This window comes from Trichomycterus rosablanca, chromosome 9 (assembly GCF_030014385.1).
Source record: "Trichomycterus rosablanca isolate fTriRos1 chromosome 9, fTriRos1.hap1, whole genome shotgun sequence".
NCBI classification, from domain to species: Eukaryota; Metazoa; Chordata; class Actinopteri; order Siluriformes; family Trichomycteridae; genus Trichomycterus; species Trichomycterus rosablanca.
In genome coordinates, this window is record NC_085996.1 from 1,623,962 (window position 1) to 1,634,455 (window position 10,494).

The following is a 10,494-nucleotide window of genomic DNA, read 5'->3' on the forward strand; positions in this document are numbered from 1 at the left end:
TTCCAAGGTTTCAACACTAAATGCAGTGACATAAGGAGAGAATTAAGGTCCCTTCTTTCCGATGATACAGTCACTGATGAAGTGCTCTTGAGACAAGTAATTAAACTCACAAGTGATGAAAGTGAACGACAACGCAGGTTGGGACACCAACCTCGTCAAAGGCCACCTACTGCCTATAGTGCACAGCTATCTCCTGACTGTGAAAACCAAGAAAAGACATTAGAACCCAAGAGCCAAGTCAAAACACTACAGCAATTAACAGCACATATTGAAGCACTTACCACTGTTGTTGATTCGCTGAGACAATCTAAAGTGAATGAACATGCATATTCATGTAGTGTTAATCAGCCCCACACGCTAAAAAGGAGTCGACCTTACAGATGCCCAGAGTGTGTGCGAAAGGGCCTAACGAACTGCACTCATTGCTTCCTGTGTGGTGAAGAAGAGCATAAAGTCATAGGATGCATGAGGAAACCAAAGCCTTCGGGAAACGAGGTTCGGTCACGGCAGAGGGACAACCTGTGACCGGCTTAAGGAAGCAGTCCCACTCTGATGTCGAAACACGTAATACTACGCCGACACTGATGCCAGCTACTTGTGAGGGACCACCAAATAATGAAAAAATGGCTCAGCTAATTGGTAGTAAATGTCTGCTCAAGTGTTACATAAATGGATATTCTGTAACAGTCCTCCTCGACACTGGAGCTCAAGTAGCATTCTTGATCACTCATGGAGAGCCAAGTACTTACCTGATTTGCCTATCCGATCTCTAAGTGAGCTGATGGGGACCAAAGCTCTTAATGTCCATGCAGTAAACGGAGAAATTCTCCCCTTTGATGGTTGGGTAGAAGCAAGGGTGAACCTGCCAGGGAATGATGATCCAGATTTGTCCATTCAAGTGCCTTTCTTAGTGAGCCACATGAGCCTTGAAAGACCAGTACTAGGGTTCAATGTTATTGAAGAACTTATTGAAGGGCAAGAAAGTGGACCACGTATACCGCTTACGCTGGCCAACCTTTTGAGCGGGGCAATGGAGATTAGAGAGGAGGAGGCTAGTGTCATTGTAAATTTCATCCAGTCAAGGACTACTGACTTAGAACAAGCTCCGGCAAAGGTGGGGCCCCAGGACATTGTTGTCCTTCCAGGCGAAGTTACACGCATAAAGTGCAATATCCCTGTTGACTTTAGTCCACATGAACCAGTAGTGCTGTTTAAGACAGACAACAATAGCACACCATTAGAGCAACTGATTGTGGCTGAAGGGCTCGTGGAAGTCAGTCGTACTAGTAGTCCATATGTCGAAGTGCCCATTAATAATTATACCAAGCACAATATCATGCTTCCACGGAAGACAGTAATTGGTACCATCCATGCCATTTCCAAAGTAATTGAAACTGACCAGGCTGCCCACCACACTGTAAATCAGTTTGGCGTTACACCTGAGGTGAGAGTTGAGGAAACCCATCGGGCAGAATTATGGCACCCTCCTGTCAACTTAAGCCACTTAGAAGAAAGTCAGCAGGAAGTTGTTAGAAGGATGCTTTATGAAGAATCCACAGTGTTCGCTCGTGATGAGAATGACATTGGTTGTATTCCTAGTCTCCAGATGTCAATCTCACTTAAAGATGATATCCCAGTTCAGAAGTCCTATTCTGCTATCCCAAAGCCACTCTACAAAGAAGTCAAGGAGTACATTCAAGACTTACTGGTTAAGGGATGGATTGTGAGATCTAAATCTCCTTATTCTGCTCCAGTAGTATGTGTACGCAAGAAAGATGGTACACTAAGGCTGTGTATTGACTACCGGTTGCTAAACCAGAAGACCATTTCAGATAGGCATCCCCTACCCAGGATCCAGGATCTCCTTGACACTCTTGGAGGCTATAGTTGGTTCTCAATCCTGGACCAAGGGAAGGCCTATTATCAAGGCTTCATAGCTGATGGATCACAACATCTCACAGCTTTCATTACCCCTTGGGGATTGTATGAATGGGTGCGTATCCCATTCGGTTTATCAAATGCTCCTGCAGCCTTTCAAAGAAGCATGGAGGAAATGTTGAACTCACTGCGTGATGAACATTGTATCCCATACCTTGATGATGTGCTGTGTTATTCCAAATCATTTGAGGATCATGTGGAAGGTGTAAGGAAAGTCCTAAAAGCCCTCCGGGAACAGGGAGTCAAACTCAGGCCTACCAAATGTGAGTTCTTCAAGAGCGAGGTCCGCTACGTGGGGCACCTAGTTTCAGCAGATGGTGTAAGAATCGATCCAAAGGATCTGGAGGCGGTACTTTCACTTAGGGATAAGGCCCCAGCAACTGTTGGAGAGGTACGGAAATTACTGGGGTTCTTGAGCTATTATAGAAGCTACATACAAGACTTCTCCAGAGTTGCCAAACCCATCTATGAGCTTTTGCAAGCAAAGCCACCAGCTGCAGGGGTAAATAAAATGAGTAAGACCAGAGGGAAAGGAACTCAGTTACCCTCTAAAGACCCGGTCAAGTGGGCAGAGGAGCACCAAAATGCCCTAGAGAAGTTAATTGACATTCTGACTAACCCCCCTGTCCTCGCTTACCCAAATTTTGAGTTGCCCTTTGTACTTAATACTGATGCTTCTGAGCAGGGACTTGGAGCTGTACTTTATCAGTGCCAAAATGGAAAATTGAGGGTCCAGAACACTTACACCTGCAGAAAAGAACTATCACTTTCACTCAGGAAAATTAGAATTCCTTGCACTGAAGTGGGCGGTGTGTGATAAATTCAGGGACTATCTTTACTATGCCCCTCACTTTACCATATACACTGATAACAATCCCTTGACCTACATTATGCGAACAGCTAAGCTAAATGCAGTTGGTCACAGATGGGTGGGAGAACTTTCCGAGTTCAGATTTGACATCAAATACCGGCCAGGTGCCGTCAATGTTGATGCGGATACATTGTCTCGCTGGCCATTAGACATCGACAAGTATGTGGCAGATTGTGTAGAAGAGCTGTCTCCTGAAGCCATACATGCAACATGGGAAGGCAGTCAAGTGGCCAAAAGTAAAGACATAGCCTGGATGGCCACTTTGGATACGTCAACAGAGCAGAGTGTTCAGAGTCCCTTGTTGGCTGTTAGCCATGATGAAATGGAAAAAGCACAAAGAGAAGATCCTGCTATTGGGGAAGTACTAAAATTGAAAGAGACACACCAAATACTTACAAATGAAGCCAAACAGAGAGTAAATGGTTCCAGTCGAAAGCTTCTGTATGAGTGGGGAAAACTGGTCCTTGATAAAGGGCTGCTCTATCGTAAAACCAGTCAGCACTGCCAACTTGTTCTACCCACCAAGTACAGAAGCATGGCATTAAGGTACCTCCATGATGACATGGGCCATGTGGGTGTGGAAAGAGTCCTTTCCTTAGCTCGTGAAAGATTCTTCTGGCCTTACATGAAAAAGGACATTGAGACTCACGTGACAAGAAGATGTCCATGCATCAAACAGAAGAAACCAGTGACTCATGTTAGAGCCCCAATGGGTAGGATTTCCACCAGCCTGCCCCTTGAGCTTGTCTCAGTCGACTACCTCCACTTGGAGCAAAGTAAAGGCGGGTTTGAATATATACTTGTCGTGATAGATCATTTCACAAGATTTGCTCACGCGTATGCCACCAAAAACAAGTCAGCGAAGACCGCAGCAGAAAAGCTATTCAATGATTTTATTCTCCGCTTTGGATTCCCTTTAAAATTGCATCACGACCAGGGCCGTGAGTTCGAGAACGAGCTTTTTAAGACCTTAAGGCAGCTCTCTGGGGTAGGACACTCCCGTACATCACCAGGGCGTGGGGCCCTGGCCCAAAACATTTTGCGATGCCTATCAACATTTATGATACAATATATTTTTATTTCCGAGGGCCCTCCATTTTAAGGATCCTCTGACTATTAGGGACTTTGACCCCAGGGCCTCTTGGGGGCCCTAACCATGCTTTTGGGGCCCCTAGCCATGCTTTTGGGGGCCCTAGCCATGCTTTTGGGCCCCTTATGAAAATGGATGAGGCGTTGTGGCACTGCTCTGACTTCGACTTCTGGCTATTAGGGGTCCTAGGAAAGAGGGGGGCATATTTTTAGAGGGCCCTGGTTATGAGAGCCCCTACCAGAGGGCCCTAGAGAAGAGCAGGGCATACCATTAGAGGGCCCTTGATCACGAGGGCCCCTACTATGGGGCCCATGACTTCCATAGAAGTCGTTTATCATGGCTCCTTGACTTTCTAGGGACCTACAAATTGCCAGGCAAGCTACCATATTTCATAAGAGACGTTTTGTTGCAAATATGCGATTCAGGCCCTTACTTAATGTTTCTGAATTTATATTGTTTCAAAATTATTATGTTCAATTTCTCTTAAGCGCAGAGACACAAATTAATTTAGCAATTTTGCAATTATTTAAATTTAAGACAAGCAATTTCAAGCAGTTTGAATGCATACACACACTTAACTGAGCTATTTGATGTTCTTTTCATGCCTGACAATATGTCCAACAGTGAGCTCACTTTAAAGGTTAACTCACTCGCTGCAGCATATCCTTCAGATCTGAACATGAGCCTGGCAGATGAATTGATACAATACAAATCATTCATAAGGGGCCCAGACTATCCTTAATCCGTCCTTGCTTACAGTCAGAGAGTTCCGGTGTATGCCATCGTTAACGCCATCAGGGAACTCCTCAACTGCAGCGACACTTCCTGTTCTGGAGACGCAGACTTTCTTCCTTGGAAGGTAAATGTTGTTTATTTATGTCGGTAAAAACTTAAATTCAGCCCCTTTTTGGGGCAGCTAACTGCACCACCAAGCAAACTGTATTAAAACAGAGCCTAATGCTGTTCACTCTCTCTAGTTCTTATAACACTTCCAGGGTAACACCTCCACCACCAAAGCCAAGTCCACTGAAAAGTGTGGTTTACGCTTAACGTTTTCTTATTAGGTGCTGAGGTGGTTCAGCAGTAAAGTGCTGAAGATTATGATGAGAGAAATGTAGTCGTTGAATCGTTTCTAAATCGAGATGCAAAAAGGGAAACAGTTAACAACATCGAAGCTGTTTAACAAACTCATTATTAAAATAAAACTCAAGTACTCAAGTAACAAATGACTCTTTATAATGTTTAGCTGTTAAGCATTCTACGCCAGATAAAATTTAGCATGGACAACCAGACACTTTCCTTTAACGACAAGGGGGAATTCGAAAACGGATACAACCTCGTCATGTGGAAGAAGAGTGGTGACGACAGGGTGCTTGACGTGGTAGGAAGATTCCTCATCAGAAATGGGAAAGTGGAGGTCAATGAGAGCAAAATCCAACGGTCCAACAACACGGTGAGACTGAGTTCAGTGCTTCAGACCTGTACGACATGAACTGTGTGTTAAATATGCCAGGATACAGATCTATACAAAGTTATGACAGTTAAAATTAAAGTTCGTTCGTTCCTATTTTTATGAATGGCAGTCATAGAAAGAAAAGGAAAATTAAAAAGCAAAAATGATGAAAGTCAGAATGTAACATGATATACAAATCACTCCTGAGTATGTAAACTTTTGACTTTAATTGTAGGTTCAGACCTCTTTGAGTATTTTAACTAAACCTTTTTTTAAATCTTAGGTGCCCATCTCAAAGTGTTTAAAGACCTGCGAGCCTGTAGAATTTAGGATATTAGAACTTTCGACCTGCTGCTATGAATGTAAAAAGTGTGATGCTGGATTTTACTACGTGTCAGGTGAGTATGGATGGATGTAGAATCATTTCCTCTAAAACAGAAGGATCCGGTTCTTACGCAGATCTGCCGGCTGGAGTATTTTTTTTAGTGCAGTTATGTGCTCCATGACGTGAAAAATATAAATAAACCAAAAACAAACAAAACAGAAAGCAGTGATTTATTTATTTTTAATATATTTTTCACCATGCACTGCTTTATCCTGTGAGCTGGTGTGGTGTGATGGTAACCACGCTGCTGGTAGCAGTACTGCCTCAGCTCAGGGGGTTTAAATCCAGGGCATGGTTTACAAATACATGGTGCATGGTGGCTCATGAACCTGGATGTTGTGAGGACGCACATCAGTGCACCTTCAGTGCTGATCCCAAGCCCGGAAAAGGGTATCAATAATGTGGACAAATGATCCCTGTAAAAAACAGGTGATGGAGCATTAACAAAAGCCTCAGTCATAAGTAAGGATGGGTCGAGGGTTGTCATTTTTTGGGAAGCTTCATCAGGCAAGGATTTTAGATTTGATTAGATTAGATTCAACTTTATTAACATTACACATGTACAAGTACAAGGCAACGAAATGCAGTTTAGCATCTAACCAGAAGTGCAATAAGCAGCAAGTGCAGGATGTACAGTATCTACGATATACATTATTTACAAAATACGGGCAGTGGTATGAACAATATATACAGGTGAATATATTATTGAATGTACTGTAAACATGATGTATAGATGGGAGTGCTATAGACATAATATACAGATTGAAATTAAGGTGATACAGATTAAGGTGCAATGAACATAATAGACAGATGTATACGATATAGGTGGAAATTATGAACAAATGAGAAAAGGTTTGTAGCGCAACCTTTACCAGGAGGAGAGATGTGGCGGGTTAACGAGGGGCAGAGTTCAGTATGGAGACAGCTCTGGGGAAAAAGCTGTTCCTCAATCTGCTGGTCTTGGTCTTGTCTAGGGCAAGAGGGCAAACAGTCTGTGTGCAGGATGGGAGGAGTCCTTAAGAATGCTGCGAGCTCGACGCAGACAGCGTTTCCTCTGTACTTTACAGTCTGTCACATTTGTTCAGTCATTCAGAAAACCATGAACGATCTCTGTGGATAAAAGGTAAGATTAAAAAACGATGCTGAAAAAACCAGTACCTGTCTGTGCACTCTCACAAACCCAAATACAAATAGAAGGGTTGCTTCAGGAGGGCATCCAGATTTGCTGTAGAGACCTCTATATAAGCGATCAGCTGAAAGAAAAAAAATGAAAAGGAGGTTAACAAATCATCAATCAACATTTTTCACTTTCTCAACTTTACTGGATTTGAATTTGTAATAAATTTAAACCAGAGTCTTTGTTCCTTTATAAGCATCCCTGTTGGAAATGTCAAAATACGTCCTCTGCTCTGTACAGAACCTGTTTTTTATCAGTCATTCGGTCTTTGACATGTACATTCCTGTCATTTTGCACTTTTACATCAATTGTTTGTCTTTGGTCATTTTATTAAGAACACTCGTCTGGTCTGTACCTTCACTGCCGTTCTCCTAATGTAGCTTTTCCACCTTTTTTCTCTTCACAGATGAAGTAAAGTGTCAAAAGTGTCCAGAGGGAACTTATTCTCTATCAGGTTCTGTAGTGGGAGATTCAGTATTTGGAGTGGTCCTCAGCGTACTCCATTGTGGTGTTGATTGGAACAGTGATAGGAATCCTGCTACTGGTATCATCGCTGATCTATTTCGTTCTACACAGGAACAATTCCATAATCGAGGACAACGTAGTCTTGTCTTGTATTATGATGTTTGGCCTGATGGTGAGTTTCGGAGGTCTGATTCTCTTTTTAGGCTGGCCCAGCGACCACCACTGCAGGGCCCAGCAGGCCATGTATGGTCTGGCCTTCACCCTCTGTGTGTCGTGCATTCTCACGAAAGCTTTTGTGTCGTTCTTAGCCATCATGTCTATCAGCCCTGAGAGGCAGCGCTTCTTCAGTAAGTTTAACAAGCGTTATATCATCATCGCTCTACTGACTGGTGCTCAAGTTCTTGTTTTTTTCTTCTGGTTCATATTCGGTTCTCCAAAGGTTGAAGAGAAGGAGTTATCTGAGTCAGTTATCAAAATCCGTCAGTGCACTCAGGGCTCTCTGGTCGGAGCGATGCATGTCTACATTGCGGCTCTAGCCATGTCGTGCTTCTTCTTAGCCTTCAAAGGAAGAGTGGACAATACTGAGCCGATAGTCTTCAGCATGCTCTTTCATTTGTTCGTCTGGCTTTGTTCAATTCCACTCTTCATCACCCAAACGGATCAGCGTACCCTCATCCAGGTCTCTGCCATGATGGTCTCCAACTATGGAGTCATCGTCTGCCACGTCCTCCCAAAGTGGCATAAAATAATCTCGAAAAAGATCGATGACGCGAAGCCAAAACCCGAAGATGACATGAGCGAAACATCTGAGGACTCAGGACTTAGTCCTGAAGAAGAGTTACCTTCACCCAGCGCATCATCACAAACCCAACTTTGGCATGAAGACTTCAATGACCAAATGGGGTAAAAGGCTGCAAGAAGCAGGAATCAGCTCACAAAATGACTTTTAATTACTTCTGATCAGTTTTGGTAATCATACTGGCGGTACTTGCTCTACAAGTTCATTCACTACACAGAATGTCATCTGGAGGAATTTTATCCAGGCTGTTTAAAAAACGGCCTAAAATAGTACCAAATCCTGCAGAAAAGATAAAGCGCCAACATTTAATGAAAAAACTAAATGACAGAAGTGTAGAAAGCTAATCCCTGTTTCAGTGTTAAGGTTAAGAGAAGGTTTTAGGATGTTTTCATTGAAGAAAAATAAAAGCCAGAATGTTTGTAGTTTTTACTAAGATGGTTATAACAAAATTTAATCATTTTCCTAACCGCTTATCCAATCAGGGTCGCAGGGAGTGCTGGAGCCTATCCCAGCTCTTCAATGGGCGCAAGGCACACAGTAACACCCTGGACGGGACTCAGTCCATCACAGGGCACACACACACACACATTCACCTACAAGGCAATTCAGTGTCTACAATGAACCTGACTGCATGTTTTTGGACTGTGGGAGGAAACCGGAGCTCCCGGAGGAAACCCACACAGACACTGGGAGAACATGCAAACTCCACACAGAAAGGACCCGGACCGCCCCACCTGGGAATCGAACCCAGGACCTTCTTGCTATGAGGTGACAGTGCTACCCACTGAGCCACCGTGCCGCCTGGTAATAACAAAATTAGCCAAATAATTTTTTACCTAATAATCTTATTATACATGTATGTACAGTATGCTCTATATTTCACTGATGAAGTATATTTTACATGAAATGCTGAATGGTGAGAATGGTATGAGTGTATTTGTATTTTTTACTGTTTTATTAAAACATTTTACTACATTTTACACTGTATGTTTCTTCTGTATGCTTTGAGAACTGGAGAAAAGCTGTAAATGTTTAACAATATTCAATATTCAAGTGTTTATATAAATTTGTTAATGAGCCATTTTTACTGGCACACACTGGGATAAAAGGCTGATGAAGCACTGAGGTGGTTCATGTTGGGGTCACAAACATTAAGACCTTAAAATCAGATCACTGGCCAAAATGTTATGACGTGTAACATCTATAATCTCAGACATACGATCTTTACAGGTTGTACACAGATTGTATAAACGTATCTCAGGGGCTCAAAAAAAGAGCAAAACAACTTTAAATCTTTCAGCTCAATCACATTAAGAGCGCCGAGCTCAAGCTGCTCTGCAGGTAAACAGAATATAAATAACCTAACACTCACATAACAACTCTTACAAGAACAACATTTCAGTCTGTGTTTCATCTTCAGACTCGTTCAAACAAATACAGTAAATTCAGAAAGTATTCAGACCCCTTGACGTTTACAGGCTCTGTGATGTGAATTTGATTTTGCAAGAATATAATTTATCATTTTTTACTGTTTTTAAGTGAAAACGTTTTGAGTTTTCCGAGATGTAATTTAAAATAAAAAACCCTGTAATCTCTCCCAAAGATTACACCCAAACTCACGTGTGCAAAGCTTGTTGAGACATATCCAAGTGCAACTTGCAGGTGTAATTGCTACCAAAGGGCTTCTACAAAGTATTGGGTCTGAATACTTTTGTGAATAAGAGACTTCAGTTTTCGTTTTGTTAGCTTTTTTTAAATTCTCCAAACACCAAACAGCAAGTTTCGAGACATTCGAGAGGTCTGAATTTATTTTCTGAATTTATTGTACATATCGTCGCTGTCTGTTGAAAAACACGTATCTCCAAAAACCCAACTTTTCAGGAACTTTTTCCTCTGACAGTAACGGTGCAAACAAACCACAGATACGCAATTTAGATACAATAGGGCTCATTTACCACTGCACATAACTTATCTAAGATGTTTCTAGTCTGAAAAAGACTGAGTTCACGCAAAACATAAAGTGAACTAGTTAGTTTTTGGTAAGTTAGCTGGCTAAGGTTAGCTGGCTAGTCAATATGCAAGCTAATCTTCAAGTAAACATGTAATAAGAACCACTCATATGAACGCGAGCTCACACACGATTGTGACAAATAAAAGCGTATTTTAGAGACCAAAGTGCTCATTTTAAAAAGAAACAGAAGTTTCATTCTTACCTTAAAGGCTTGAACTACTCGGACGCAGCAAACAAGTTCCAAATCTTTCAACTCAACTCAAACTCAGCTTTATTAGTTACATATTAGTTACAATATAATCACA

At 42.1% G+C, this 10,494-nt stretch overlaps 1 pseudogene; it reads left to right on the forward strand.

The window, feature by feature from the left end:
- The first annotated feature begins 461 nt into the window (after positions 1-461).
- Positions 462-8,389, forward strand: LOC134320269 (G-protein coupled receptor family C group 6 member A-like; annotated as a pseudogene).
- The last annotated feature ends 2,105 nt before the right edge of the window (positions 8,390-10,494 follow it).